Here is a 16,791-nt window from a genome sequence, read left to right on the forward strand (position 1 = left end):
ATGTTTTTCACACAAAAGTTAGAATTTGATCAGCACTTAATTCCTGCTGTTGCTTATTCTATTGTATTTGCTTTGGATCATCATTAACGACGTTCGGAAAAGGATGGATAAGTGGTTATCGTACGATGATGCTATTATATAAGATTAAGTTTACGTTAGTGCTAAGTTGGTGATTTTAGACGCCTGTCTTCTTCAATTGTCTAACCCGTTGTGCACAGTAGACTGTATATATTACATCGAACTTATATCATTCGATTGTAAAGTGTATTTAGTGTCATTTGAACATTCGATACTTTTTAGATTTTTCCCGAGAAAAAACGGAAATGGAATTGTCGTCGTCGAATTGACAACTGGAAACACGCGAGCTCCGATTACAAATTTCGATATTCGAAACACCAATAATAGCCTAATTTAAAGGTAAACAGAGAAATACAAAACCACTCCGTAATAAGAGCCTTATTTTAATAACTTGCACCGCCTTCAAGCATATCGAATAATACATATATTTACGCTGTCCCCAGCCTACCGACACCAAACAACCAAACTCTTAATGGCCCGTTAATGTTTGACATTCAATAAACGTGAGATACAAAATAAGGTATAAATGATAGATTTACTATAAACTGTCAATCATTCTAAATATAGAAATATAATGTCATTGATGTTAACATGAGGATGTAAGAAAATATCTGAAGATTAAAAAATACGCGAGTTTTGAGGAAAAATAATTACGAATGTTCTACTACACGTATTTTTTTTTAATTGTGTATTAGACATGCATTTTATTTAATGAAATGTCCCTCCACTGATTTTATTAAAACTCAGTCCTGGATAAAGGCTGCATTACATTATTCGTCCAATCAGGATAGAAGATTGTGTATTAGAATCTTCAACATCAATTTATAACAACTTAGTAATACCAATTACGTTTTACTAATTTATAGTTTATAATTTATATTTTAAAGTCACTCGAGTGCTAGTACGTTTCTGAACATAATAGCCAAAAATACACAGATCCAGAAATCGTTAATTGATGCAGCGAATAGACTTTGCTAATGTTACATCACTGACCGTTAGGATATCTGAATACAAATCGGGAAATCATTACAATACTCAAAGAAGATTATCGTGTGACAAAGAAGATACAACGACACTATTGTTTAGTGTCAATGTAGTAATCTCAAGTGAATTCGAATCCTTGTTTTCCTATTAAACTGACATGGACATCCCATGAGGTAATCGATACTTCGATAAAGTATTGCAAGTTCAATTTATTAAATATAAAATTAACATAGACTGGTTGAATAGGCGTTTGTGGTTTTACGATGTAAATCTGTTTTTATGACAACAGATGAACAACTAAAGGGTAATCATGATGATTACACAAAACAAAAATTACCAAAACACTTCTGTGTAGAGTAACTCTCAGTGGCTATTTTAAACTTTCTCTTTCAACGATAATCCAATTTTCTTCAGTAACAATTGATTTTCCGTTATTTTGTTTTCAATATTGATGTTATCAATATTCCAGTAGTTTATTCAAATTTATTCACCTCCCTTAGGAGAAACTTATAAAAACTTTACAGCAAAATAAAACACATCAAAATGAAGATTCACACGAATAAAAAAAGTTAAATAAAGTGTCAAAATCATTGTTAAAAAGGGCAGACTTAACGCTTTCACAGATTCCATGATTGACACAATCCACAGATTCGTATTCATTATTATCTTAATTTCATTTGTCGTAGTATTCATAATCTTCTCCATTCGACTTCATGTTACTATGTGTGATGGTGCTAGTTACAGTCCGTTATGCTTGATTAACTCATGAATGACGTAATGCATAAACAAAGTAAGACTGCTACTGTGGTATCAGTGGTTTACTAATTCAGTTAATTCAGCTTGTAGGGAATTATTGGTAGGTAGTGATTGCATGAAAAAAAAAAATATATATATATATAATTTTAAAATACAATTTTTTCTTTTTCAATTATTTCCATTCTTTTTACAGTTGAAAATAATATTTTGTATACCAATTCAATCTTTCAAATATCATTTTATTTTAAAATATAAATGTCAATTCTTTTTTTTCTATAAATTATTATTTTTTAAATATAAATGTTGAAATATTTTATTTTAAGCGCATTATTAATACGAATTTCTTTGAAAAACATCCCAAAATAACTGTTTCTTTCATAAATCAATATTTTGTATTTATCAATGTTGACACATTTTAAATTATTTTTACACTGTTTTAATATCTGCAATATTTTCAATTATCTCTACACTACAATTTTAAATATAAAATATGTATAATGTATATTTAAATAATTATTTTATCACCGGTATAAGGTATAAGGTATATTCCGAAGGACGAGGCAATGAGAGTGAAGTATCTTGCCTCAGGATACAGTTAGTATGGTACAGATAGGTTCGAGCCCATGCCTATACTAGTCCAATATTATCATGACTCCATCACGCTCCGGTATATACAGCACCCGCGCGGGGTGAACGAGTAGAGTTTTCCTCCCGAAGCTGGCCTCGTGCGTTGCTATACTTATATGTTACTCGAGATGCAACGACGAAGATGTTTATGTGACAAACCGTTTGCTAATGCTTGTCAAGGCACAGATTATTGGGAAAATGTGTGTTGGTTTTACCAAAGTATTATATGACTAACGATAGAGTGATATAATTAAATCTTCACAATATTCGATTTCTTCACCGTTTCTAGCTGATTTTTGTAAATCTTCACATGGCCCGGTTTGTTGACATGATAAATGCATTTTCAATTCAATTTCGACAAACTATCTTTATGCTGTGACAGAAGATTGTATAATGACGTTTTTTTAACGCTCATGTATTTTTGTGAAAGATGAATAGATAAAGTAAGGAAAATAAATGTCATTTTAATTCCATCATTACCAATGAGTTTCTTCTGTATTCATTTTTAAGGTGTACAAATTTCCAATGATATTCCAATAGAGAGTTAAAGCTCTGCCTCATGTTTAAATTGGTACTCCAGATATAAATAAGCGTCTATCAAGTCTTATAAGAGTGTTTTTATCGTGATGACTTTGATAGAAAAACACTAGCTGCATTTTCAAAAAACACTCTTTGTAGTTTTCTATTTTTAGAATCATCCAAAGTTCTAATGAATACGCCATTTGCTTTAAAAGCAATTCGTATTTAATTATGTTTATTACAACTGCTTATATCGACACTTTATCAGATTGGTTATGAACATTCATGTTGTGAAATCAGAAATATCTAAGACACTCAAACTCTACTCCAATATACTATTGGTGAACAAGCCAGATTGGGTGTAATGAATGCAATATAGATATGCATAGTCTCCCTTTTCTTTAAATATGCGAAAAGAAACTATTTTCCCCCGGAAGATAATGATTGATAGATTCTAAATGATAAAACCAATTTAAGTGTCAACAATTAGTTTTTTATTATTATGATTTATATTTCTGCATACATTTCCATAATAAACGATCTGTTGACATGTTTATATGAATTAAAATGAATTAAGCGGATAGAGCAGAAATGATGATAAACAAAGGATGCGACATTCTGAAAAGACAATTAGCAAAAGCCCATGGCGTTGCAAACTAACGTTTACCATGGTAACCTATTAGGAATTTAAACCTCTTTTTTAAAGATCTGTTTTATTTAACAACACACTCTTCCATAGATACCCCTCTTGTTAACTTCAGACTGTTGAAGCTATGGCAAACCTTTTAAGGATTCGGGTACGAACCTTTTACTTCTGTTAGTCTAAAAAAAGTGTCATTATAAGAAGATTTGTGAAGTAAACCCTTACTTGTAATATTTGTCTCGAAATAACTTGTGTCCGGGAGATTTGTCGGGAATTACGTCATATAAACAACCTGATGATGAGACACAAGTAAGGAGTTACGTAATTACTTAAATTACATTTTCTTGATATTCATTTTAATTAAAATCCGATAACCTTTTCCCACAAGGTAGTAACATTTAACAAAAGATATGATAATTAAGACTAAAGGTTGCATTAGAAAACACCGTCAATTACTTATAGGCAAATTCCTTGAAACATTTTCATAATATGTGAAGTTAGTATTATGGATTTTCTTTAGTTTAGGTATTAAAATTCATAATAAAGAAATGTCAACATCTATATAATACTAGACAAATTAGTCTGTAGGCCTACTGAGTAAGGAAGCAACTCTTGCGAGTCACTCTCCACCTTTTCTTAGTTTCCATGAATTGTTACCTACACCTTCATTCTTTCTATCAAATTTAATATTTCAATGTTGTGTTTAAAACACATTGCTTGTTATGTCAATTGCTTATGAATGTTATGTTACATTATCGTTCCATTATTTTTAATAAAGTATGTGGAGTATTGTTTTTATCGTGTACCACAAAAGTGAATATTCAAATAGGCCTAAATATTATTATTCTTGACTCAGCTGTGATGACCGACAATTGTTTGAATTTCAACTTTTCCATAATTTGTAGTTATTCTCTCTCGTGGTTCCAATTAGACAATCAATTTAGGATTCCAAGTATTGCTTGATGTACATCTCTATCAGAGACAAATCAAAGTAAATATTATAATGGATGATGTATACTTAATTATAATCCACATGTATTGTGTTAATCCGTATTTGTAAAGTACATAGCGAATGTAATTTGAAATCGTTTGCGTCGCGTAGAAACACAAACAATATAATCCTTCAAATTGATACTTGAAATACAAATCACGTTCTTCGGAATTTTGAAATCCATTTCTGGTATTAGTGGACGAAAATAACTTATAAACTTAAAATTATTATGTATCAACCCAACAATACTAGCTAAGATATCTAATGCTAAGCAAATAATAGAAGATATATCCACCGGTAATGTACATGCAAATGTAAAAACAATAAAACGATGTATTGGCAAAATGGTCAAACATTAGCAAAGTAAACCGATAGATCCAGAAGATAAACACAGAATTACCTATGGACTTTCCATTTACTTCACGTGGTTTTAGAAAATGTTCAGTGTTAGTTTAGAACATAGCAAGTAGATTAGGCCAAAGTCTTCCCTGTAGACCGAGGATTACCACAGAGATTTGCATCGAGGAACTTAACATGGTGGATACTATACAGAGATGTTTGTTTGTGTAATGTAACATCGTGCACTGTCTTTTGCATTTCACCCCCTAGGACATGAATGATAAAGCAAAGACAGCGATTGATCCTGACAGATGAAACTCCAAGACATTTCTATCCACAAATTAATTTCATATAATGCAATCTTCCTCCTTCTATTTAGTAATGGTATCAGCGATGTCCTTGATACATTGTTTTACGTAGGTAGATCGTATCTTTGCCGCTGTGTTACGATGACCCCAATTAGCATACGCGTCACCCGGCGCACAGGAGAGCGATCTTCTTACGCCAGCGTTCATTCGTCGACAGTTGGCGTTTAAGCAGATTGCTCTTCTGTGCGCCGGGCTTTAATCTTCATTGGTGTGACGTATTTTTCAATAATCACATGATTACAGGTAAGAGTTTTCTCTCATAAAACACAATACAAACTCCAGCCTCACTGCATTGATTGCTTTCCTCCGTACACGGCAGGGGGTTCAATTTACTAACCGATATGTGACGGCAAACCACTGATTTTGTGATCAACAATAACGCAGTATGAAGCAGATACAGATGATTTTCAACTGGAATCACCGGACGTAAGTATACTTTGAATTTAGGATTAATTGTGTGTACTTTTTTAATCTTTGTTTTACGCGTTTGACCCGAGCCTACAAGGCACTGTTATCCGTGTACTTTGTAAGAGTACTCTATTTATTTGACCGAAGCTGATCAATTGGCATCATTAATATACAAACATAACATTAGTTTTATAGAAATAAAATAGAAAATACATAGGCTATAATAATAATACAGGCCTATAAATCAAATACGAATGGAATTTAATGATGTAACTTGTATATAGGAATGAGTGTTTGAAATGAACAGTAGTTTACGGAAGGTTGACACAATAAGCTAAATGAAGATTTACAATCTCTTATAGTTATTCCAATATTTTTAAATGTTGTATGGATGAGACCAGAACAGATGTTACCCACTTAACAATATTCCGTATACTTTATATTAATATGCAGTCATGAATTTGCTAGTGCAGAGAATGTAATAGAGATACATTAAGAATAAATAGGCCTACTCATTGCTTTCGTTTGATAAGGTACGGTACACAATACCCGTTTTATCTGAACGATCCAATACCAACCGGTTACAATAAGATCCAATAAAAAGTGTTACGTAATTCTTGCTATGCGATACAATACCCTACAGAGTTTTGTTTTGGTGAGGCTATACCGTTGTCCGGTTTGCATGAGATGCAATATTATGTTGGTTATGTCGGTTCAGTTTCCCAACGTAATGACGTCATTCTTGTGATGGGATTCACTACCCTGCAAAGTTTAGTTCTGATGAGACAACTTTACCCGACATTCTGTTGACATGAGATTAAGTACTTCAGTTATTTCCAAATGAGATTCAATACTCAGCGTAATGACGTCATTCTTGAGATGAGATTCACTACCTGCAAAGTTAAGTTCTGATGAGACAACTTTACCGGATATTATGTTTGCATGGGTTCAAGTACTTCAGTTATTTCGAGATGAGATCAAATACTCAGCATAATGACGTCATTCTTGAGATGAAATTCACTACCCTGCAAAGTTAAGTTCTGATGAGACAACTTTACACGGTATTCTGTTGGCATGAGATCAAGTACCTCGGTTATTTCTAGATGAAGTTCAATACCCAGTGATACGTCAGTTTTTTATGATATTATTTAACAACCGACAGAGTTACGCTTTGATGAGACCCGACTATACCGTTACTTGATAGTCTGTTGGAAAGAGATCCAATACATGTTGGTTATGTCAGGATGGTATTCAATACCCAGTAGAGTTACGTTTTGATGACAGTGATGACGACACAATACCGTTATCCGATATTCAATACCAGTTATACGAAACGTCATTTCCGTTTTGTAAATTTAGCATGCCGTGTTTTGTTTTCGAAATACTATGGTCCTTTCATTTTGTCCGGCAGTTTTGAAGAGATTCACTACTTTAAGATAAAGAAATTCCTTTGGAATGATATTCAATACCCGTTGGTTATTTTTACCATTCTCTATAATATCCAACTAACGTTATGACTACGTTATTGAATTATATGATACAGAGAACAGCTAATTCAACATCTAATACCTCCGATCGATCGCATGTCATGTGCAAAAAGCAATTTCTCAAAAATAAACTCGCACTCGTTTTTATAAAACACTATGTTTTCCACAAATGCTGTTATAATTAACCACATAACTTATAAGATTGCAGATAACTTGCATTCTTTGAGAGCAGCTTAACCATTTAGCGAACTTCCAAATTGTCATCATGTAATTATTTTTTTCGCCTGACAAAAAAAGCATACATTTCTTTCTTTAAGTGTACGGCTTTATTTACTCTAGCATACATCTGGCCTGTACGTGATTTAAAACATTCATTTGCTGTTATACATCACTGCCATAAAAACGTATTATGTGGTTCTGTCTTTGTACTTTTGGATTACTGTATTTAGTAAACGCCTACAAGTAAAACGTCAGTAATGAGTCAATAGCATATTAAATGGTGGGAAATATAGGTTCAAAAAACTCATCAGTAATGTATCGCATACAAGTGTTTCAGATTTCTAACGCATAAACACAGTACGTGTTTGTTGGTTACGCTTTTAGTCCCACTATACTACGCAACGAAAGTGCACGTAACGCAAGTCATTTTATTTGGTTACATTATGTTGTTGTTGTTGCTATATGCGCGTACGTCCTTTCGTTGCGTTCTTAATCTTTGTTCTCATCAGGATGCAATACAATCACGTAAGTGCAACGCAAGCGAGTTGGCAAGTGACAGTTAATTATGACGGATAATCACTGGCTTGTGATTGGTCAATTTACTTGCATTGTACTAGGTCGTTGCGTTGCTATTCAATAAAGCAAACTTATAACATATTCTTACTATCAAACTCATAAGCATTATTTTTTTTATAATATTATTTTAGTTTAATGTGTCATTCTTTTTACCCGTGACCACATTGATGAGAAGAAATAAACGGGCTCGTTAGATTGTGACGTATATTTGTGTTTTGTCTGACAATATGCCTATACTTATTGTATTAGTGTTATTTATTAAGTTTGTTTTCCATGACACTAATTGTCGCAGTTGGTTCATTTAAAGATGCTAATTCGTCATCTCCTAAGAACTTGCCACTGCAAAAAGTAATGATGGGTTAGTGAATGTCGTTTGATTTTTAATAATATTGTATACTATGTATAACGAGGTCGCATCGATTTATCATAATAGCAATTTAATAAAAAGAAGTAACAGCACTGATAGGGCCTGCGGTAATAATTGGTTTTATTTGTACAGTAGTAATAACTGTATTAATTTATTTTCTCCTTCATAAAATACACGACAAAGTTGTTAAGACACGAAACCTCGCTTTAATAAATCGCTAGAAGGTTAGTTACATTATGTATATATTCCATGCAAATTCGTCAGTGACGCCGAACACTGTCTGAGATACTACTACATTTTTAGGATTATTTTTAACTTGATTACACTACGAATAAATGAATACAGATGTGATATGGGGTAGCATTCGCTACTTCCTTGACCGACCTAAATTATCCTAATATAGTATACCCATAGTATCAATATAATAATGCAATTTTTTATATACATAATCTACAGCATTCCTCACAATATATAAATCTTGCAATATGATAATTATAAAAGTTATATATTAGCTGTCAAAACAAACTCCCTCAACTTTTCAAACTGTTAAGCTTCTTAGCTTGAAAACAAATAAATAAACAAAGAAAACATTTGTCGCAAAAATAATTCCAATCCACTAGTGTTGATGATGTCCAAGGTAAACTGGGCGAAAGAAGGGCAATTGTCCTCTAGGATTTGAGTTGGAACTAATTGATATATCTTAGTAGACATGTTACTGAACACTTTGGATACACACTAACCTATTTTATTCTTCCATTTCCGTTTTATTATCGTAATAATATCTGCGACATCCGTGTAGAATTAAAACCGCGCGAAAAAATTGCTAACAAGCCCTAACTATGAAGCAATAATGAATGATTTGTACTCGTGCAATAGTACAAATAATTTCATTCGGTGAAATATGAAATTATATTTTCAGTCGGCTTCGCATCGAAATAGAATTTCAACTTTCACCTCATAAATTTGCACCATCGCATCATTTGTAAAATATTGTGCGCCACGTATCGTTTTAGCATGACATATTATATTATTAATAGTATTATATTAATACAAGTCTGTAACAATTTCTCCGGCAACCAGACGAAGTTGCTCAGCGCGATCATTATTCAAAACCAGTCAATTAGGAAAAACATTAATTATATCTGTTCTATATTTGTCGGAAATAATTTATCAATAACCACACGACACACATACACACAAGCGTGTATTATCAAATTATAGGTTCTTTGATATTAGATCCAGCCTCAATGTATTGTCAATTTCTTGACTGTCTGTTCTTCTGTTTCGAAGCCTGAATGGCGGAAAGTTGGGTAGAATTAAATCCATATCTTTGTCGCCATGAGCGTGGTAGATTGACATTATACCACGTACAGAAACACAAGGCCAGTTCACTTTCTGTTATGTTTATTCAATTTATCCCCGAACACATTTCCCCTACTTACATCCCATAATAATCCTGTCTCCATGCCTTGTCATGAACCTTCTTACTTTCTGTCCAATTCTAAGTGCGGCAGTAGTGTTCTGTAGTCTCATATTGATATACTAATATAATAAGTATACTAATATTATAGGCCTATTACATGCCCCTAACAAAACCAGAAAAACCATCATCATAACATAACAATTGGTTCGAAATTCAGTCCAATATACAGCGTGAAATAGCATCAGCCAACTCGAGGTTTGCGTTGCATTCTAAAATAATACTGACGTTATTTCTAGTTGTTAAATTTTGGTATTTATTTTCCTAATCATATTTGATTACACATTGATGTTACTGTATTATTTGGTTAGGTTTTAGATTACAGAAAACCTTTAAATGTTAAATTTCAAAACTAACGTCTTCAGAATGCTTAGGACTTTGAATGCATAGATCAAATTAGGTAACACATCATTGATGGAGACGACCTCAGGGCATACGTTTATTACTAGTTATAAAATCGTAAACGTGATTGGATAAAACATGAACTAACAATCCTTAATCAGAAATCGACATTTATTATTAATTATATATCCCAGGATTTCAATTTGCCTTTTGGAAGTTGGAATAATTTCATCATTGGAATAATTGTAGCCACAAACGTTCTTGTGTTTTTCTTTTTCTGTAAATCGTAGGAGCGGCTTGTTTTTCAACTGCTGGTTAGTAGTAACCTTTGTTACGTTAGAGGTTAACTTTTGTTACGTTAGTGGTTAACCTTTGTTACGTTAGTAGGTAACATTTGTTACGTTAGTAGGTAACCTTTGTTACGTTAGTGGTTAACCTTTGTTACGTTAGTAAGTAACCTTTGTTACGTTAGTGTTTAACCTTTGTTACGTTAGTAGGTAACCTTTGTTAAATTAGTGGTTTTAAAGTTAAAATTTTAAAAGTTAGTAGTTAACTTTTGTTAAGTTAGTGGTTAACTTTTGTTACGTTAGTGGTTAACTTTTGTTACGTTTGTGGTTAACTTTTGTTACGTTAGTGGTTAACTTTTTTACGTTAGTGGTTAACTTTTGTTACGTTAGTGGTCATGAAATTTGTTACGTTATATGTTAAATTGTCACTTTTTGACATGTTAAATTGATGTATTAGAAAAGAATCAAAAGTGGTATTTATCAGAGGCAACATAGAAACTATTAAGCTGTACATGGATGATTTGCTCATAATAGAGAGAAAGGGAACCATGATGACTTCCCTAAAAATGGCAGAACAACTCCACTCCCAAAGACTTGTAGAGCATCGTGTGTATATGTTTGTCTTTGTGATTATTTAGGGGGGAAGCCGCTTTATTAGCCACTAGCTAACGGCTACGTGGCTCTCTGATCTCTAAACTGTAATACAATATTATAAAACATTTTTTTTCTTTGCGGCAAAGTGTATTACATTGTGCAGAAACCTGGTACTGAATGTCTGTAATACTTTTTCATAATGAGTGTAGGTAAACACATAAAGAGCGTATATTTAATCTACCAGGGACCTAGCCTAGCAGTTATGACTGTGTGATGTTTAGTTTCAATCAGGGAAGAATGAAATTAGTGTAATTTCACTCTTCCAAGGTTACAATTTAGTTCAACTTTATTTTAACCACAGAGAACTAGATCATTTCGTGGTTGTTATTCCCTGGGGCCATGCAAAACAAAAATGCAAATACAATTTTAACAATCTTTATGAACCGTAATTGTACTGTGTTATAGTTTATGAATAATTTTGGAAAAGCTCTTCACAAATTAAATGACCGCTTTAGATATAAATTGTTTATTCAGCAATAAAGATAATTGAATGTCTGTGACATTAATAATAATTATGTTTATTTAGAATATCATATAAATTGGTATAGATTTAAGTTCCATGATTATAATACACATAAGTAGCAAAAGTGTAAATGCTTCTATTAAATAGTTGAACGCATATGCATATATTATTTAGCGATAACAATTACTTAATTGTAATATTACACTTTCCAAAGGTTAATATTTATAGACGGTAGAGTTACTGGTAATGATGCTCGAGTAACCTACGCCCTCTAGTTTTGGGCACGTTGTAAAATGAAATTACATTAGGGGAAACAATTATTTTAAAAGAACTTATTCTTTTCTTTCTTGCTTATGTAGGCCTACTTGTTATTGAGTGAATCTCATTTCAGAAAGCTTAGCACTTCTTTATAGATGTTTTGATTTAGCTGTTGTATTTGTATTTCCATTCCATAGCAATGTCATTTTTCCACACTGCATAATATTGTGTAATTGTTTTGTTAATTGGGTTACACTCCGTAAACTTGGGTCTAATAGAGATTACTTGATGATGATATTTTGATAGCATTGCATTATAAAATATACAGATCATTGCCCTCCTTTCTTTAGTTAATCTACCTTCAATCCTAATTGTGATGAGGACTACAATGACAAGGATGAGTAGTAAGATAATTTAAATAGGAAAGAAAGATGTAACGAAGATGATGAAAGAGATGATAACACTAGGCTACCTTTATGATGATGGTGAGCAGAAGGTGGATGTTGATGTGATAATGGTAATTATGTTAATTAGAGTGTTGGTGGTATGGTGATAGTGTTAGTTATTATGGAGCTGTTGAAGATGTTGGTGGATGTTTATTACAAGGTTGTTATCCTGGTGGTAGTGATGTTTATTACGAGGTTGTTATTCCTGGTGGTAGTGATGTTTATTATGAGTTTGTTGAAGATTCTGGTGGTAGTGATGTTTATTATGAGTTTGTTGAAGATTCTGGTGGTAGTGATGTTTATTTTGAGTTTGTTGAAGATTCTGATGGTAGTGATGTTTGTTAAGAGTTTGTTGAAGATTCTGGTGGTAGTGATGTTTATTATGGGTTTGTTGAAGATTCTGGTGATAGTGATGATTATTATGAGTTTGTTGAAGATTCTGGTGGTAGTGATGTTTATTATGAGGTTGTTGAAGATTCTGATGGTAGTGATATTTATTATGACTTTGTTCAGGATTCTGGTTAGTGATGTTTATTATAAAAGCTTAAATCTCAATCTTAAATCCTCTAGCACCACTTTTAAACAGTTTGTTTACGACGCTTGTTCTGCTTCAACGCTGTCGAAAAGTAAATGGGGTTATTATCAATGTCAATAGACATGTTACAACCGGAGCTACCCTTTAACCATAGCAATCAAATCAAATGCAAATAACACTCCCGTTTCAATGAGATAGATAATGAAAGTCGATTAGATGATAAATGTTAATGTGTCTACAGTGATAATAAAGGCGATGATACGAATCCTTAATGGCAATCATTCCACAATAAACACTACAAATGTAATAATATTTCCAGATAATTAACTTTGGTTTAGCGTTTCGTATCCATACGTGTGAATGTTACACATTATACATGAGCATTGAACATTACTTTATTAATATTGTAATGGTGTTAACGCCCTTTTGACGTGTTTCACGTGATGAGCGTCAAACTGTATTAATTATTGAAATTCTTTATTGACTTTCTTGTAAAAATACTTAGTAATTTCCCGTGGGGTCTGACAGCGTTCAAACATGGAGCACTAAAAAACCGAAGTTAGGTAGGTAATATATTTCCAGGTTAACTTTTATTGCCGTTCTATCACATGCTATGACAGGAAAGTAATTTTGTTGACTATAAATACATTTGAACCCTTACACTAATACATTCAATTAATACACTTTACATTCAATCGTGGAAAAGATGTCATGTTTTCTATTAAAAATATTCACATCGCATTCCATTCGCGTTATACTTTAATGTCCAGATTTAAATGTTCGATTTTTGTGTCATCATATAGCTTGAAGTGTTTTTCAGTCAAATTGTAAATTTTGTTTTAAGTTAAAGTCTTTTTTGGTTAAAATTTATCAATTTTTGTGTATTTGCTATTGGAATTGAAGAATTAAACTTTCAAAACATTTGAAGTACCGTGGTTTTAATAAAAAAGAGATAAAAGTGTAGGTTTTAGTTTGATACAGATTTTCTCATTGCTATACTATAGTGGTCTTTATAAGGCATGTCGTTGTTGACAGACGAACGATCACCGTTTGTTGGCATGAAGTCACGAAAGGAGATAAAAATGGTTGTATTGTACAGTATGTGTAAATCTACAATGTACTGTAAACGCGTTTCAAATACATATACATTATACTGTAGCATGGAGGAATTGTAGAAGAACGTGCCTGTTATAAAGAGTTGATGTTTCGGGTTTATTTTGTGACATCTTACAGTGGAGGAGTAGGAGTTATAGGAGTTATGTGAATGTGTATTTCCTTGGTCTTTGATTGTGTATAAAAGTTTATGAACGCTATCATTATTCATATGTCAAAATGCACGATACTGTATGCTGTCTATTGTCGCTAGACATGATACCGGGTAATCTGATATTATAGTCGCTTATCGAAGGTAATTAAAACTCACTTTAAAGCAGAAACGGGTTCAGAAACGTTCACAATATACAGCCTTGCTTGTTATGGATCACACGTTTTATAGCAAACGATATGTATAATTCATATTTGGTTAGACGGTTCATTGACCAGTCACTATATATTACTGATACGTAAATAAATCTTCAATCTATCGATCCCTGCCCTTCCCCCATAATATATTATAAAAATAATGAATGTTTATGAGTTGGATGGTGAGAATATTTCACAAGTTGAAAAATCGACTCCTCTATTTTAACGAGACGGAGCAGAGTTGAAAATAGAGCAGAATATAAAACACTTATTATTTGTTTTAATACACCTACTTGTACTCAATGTATCCATTGTAAATCATTGACATATGCTAAGCCGGGAAGCTAGGCCATTAAAAAGCAGTGCTCAAACTTTGGACGGGGACGCGGAGTTAAACAGTTATAGACGCGATCAGTCAACAACATCGCGTGACAAATTTCTTAAATGTTTACAAAAAGCTGAACGTGCATTAGAGCGCGTTAATTATCACCATTAAATTAACTTTTTTCTTCAGAAGTGAAGTCAACTGATACTAAGTAGGGACTTTACGAAACACGACGGTTAGGGGAGAACGGCGAATATCCTGTGTTCGCTAGAGTGTAAAATCATAATACAGTCAACATAGCCATTTTATTAGTTATGCACCCTTGCGCGAAGACGATGACCGGCAGTCTCTCCCTTCCCTGTCTCTGGCCCTTCTGAATCGCTTGGCTCTGGTGATGATACAGCATAGGCCTGTCCCTTCCTAGCTAGGGGCCTCACATTCAAACGCCGCTTTTAACACAGCCATTTTAACCCAATAAAAATGTTATTTCATTATACAATTAAATTATTTAATTTGTTCAAATATTATTTGTTTTGAAAATTCCATGTTTAAGTGTAATTTGAACTGTTTATTTAAAATTATATATACATTATTTCTAGTCGTTCTGTGTAAACGAGAAAATGGAAACTTTATCGTCTTCAAAAAGTTAAGACGACGCTAAGCTTCGCCCACTTTATTCATGAGCACCGTCCTGTGGCTTCCCGTCGTGTTTCGTAAAGTCCCTACTATCCAAAGACGACGGCTACAGTAACAGTATGGCTATATAATCCCAGAAGAAGTTAATAAAGAATCTAAATTGTTAATAATGCCAGGGTTGATTAAAATGTTGTCAGTACTTTTTACTCCGCACCTTCGTGGGATACAACAGAAATAATCATTGTGGGTGGAGGGAAGACGGCTATGATGTGACTTGAATACTCTACTCAATAAGTAAAATCATATCATTTCTGACTCAAACCTAAATCCTTTATTTTCGTAAGCCCTTATGTTATGATTCGGATTATTTTCTTAAAAAATTACGGCCGTTCTATCACAAAGGCCTTTTCAGTTATATAGCCTATAGAATAGTATGTCGCTTCTGGCGTGAATTGCATGTTAATAAATTATTTTCTGATGATTGGTAATTTTATACGTCATTTAGATTTGACAACTGCAACGTCGTTTCTCCATTTGGTACAAAAACAATTTATCATGTCAATTTATAATACGAGTTTTTTTTCACTTTCGTTGTTTTGGCTGTCGCATTTCAACGTTTCGATTTTCCTTTGAAGTTCGGTAAGCTTTGTTTCTGTCGTCATTAAGTAGTAAATACGTGACATAGAGAATTTTATTCAAGATATCGCAGTGGTGAAAGAAATAAGCCTACTGTTTGATTTAAAACACTATAAAATTACATTTTAAAGATTTAACGAGATTTGCACGCGTTTATTTTTTGGTAAAAATAATGCCAAATATCGTTATTTATTTTTTGTTTGCATGAATTTTTATTGTAATTGGAAAAAAAAGACTGTGACTTTACACAAAAAAAAAACTCGAGTAATCGATATATTCATTATGGGCCAAAATGTTAAATAGCGCGCCCTCTGTCGGCTTCTGCAAACTAAGTTTCTTTGAGCTTAATTTATTTTGCTTGTTGGTTTATTTAGGCCTATTTCACGCCTTTGGGGTAAGAGTATAGATTAATTATAGTGGAAAATACAAATTTGTTTATTATTATATCATTCTTACACCTGGATACCGTGTCGTTGTGTGTGCTGAAGTAAATGCAATTGAATCTCTTTGTTTTGTAAATTCAACTTAATGTATCAATATGATATTTTATACGTTAATTTTATCATATGTAATCTATAATGGATTAAACTATAAAACTGCATTTTATATCTGTTTATCCCGTTTAAAACCAATTTGCACTTGAGACGTATTTATTGGTTTACACATGGGACAAGAAAATCCTTAGTGACGATAATGAAATATTGCTTATTGATGGATTTTTGTGAGTCATTATTGTAAACGTATGTTGATATTCATAAATCTGGCCCATATAGGTTTGTGAATTTGGGGTAGGGATTTTGTCAGCGAAATGAGTCACATTTAGCTGGATATTATGTGGAAAAATATAAGCATTTTTTAAAATAAAATACTGTATATCAAATATTGGTAATGCAATGCCAATCACCA

The 16,791-nt window shown here is 32.7% G+C and overlaps 1 protein-coding gene across 1 annotated transcript in view; it reads left to right on the forward strand.

Moving 5' to 3' along the window:
- LOC144840234 (kappa-type opioid receptor-like) overlaps positions 1-16,791 on the forward strand; it is a 52,551-nt gene that overhangs the window by 16,445 nt on the left and 19,315 nt on the right. The gene's annotated exons all lie outside the window — the stretch shown is intronic.

This window comes from Antedon bifida, chromosome 4 (assembly GCF_963402885.1).
Source record: "Antedon bifida chromosome 4, ecAntBifi1.1, whole genome shotgun sequence".
Lineage (NCBI taxonomy): Eukaryota > Metazoa > Echinodermata > Crinoidea > Comatulida > Antedonidae > Antedon > Antedon bifida.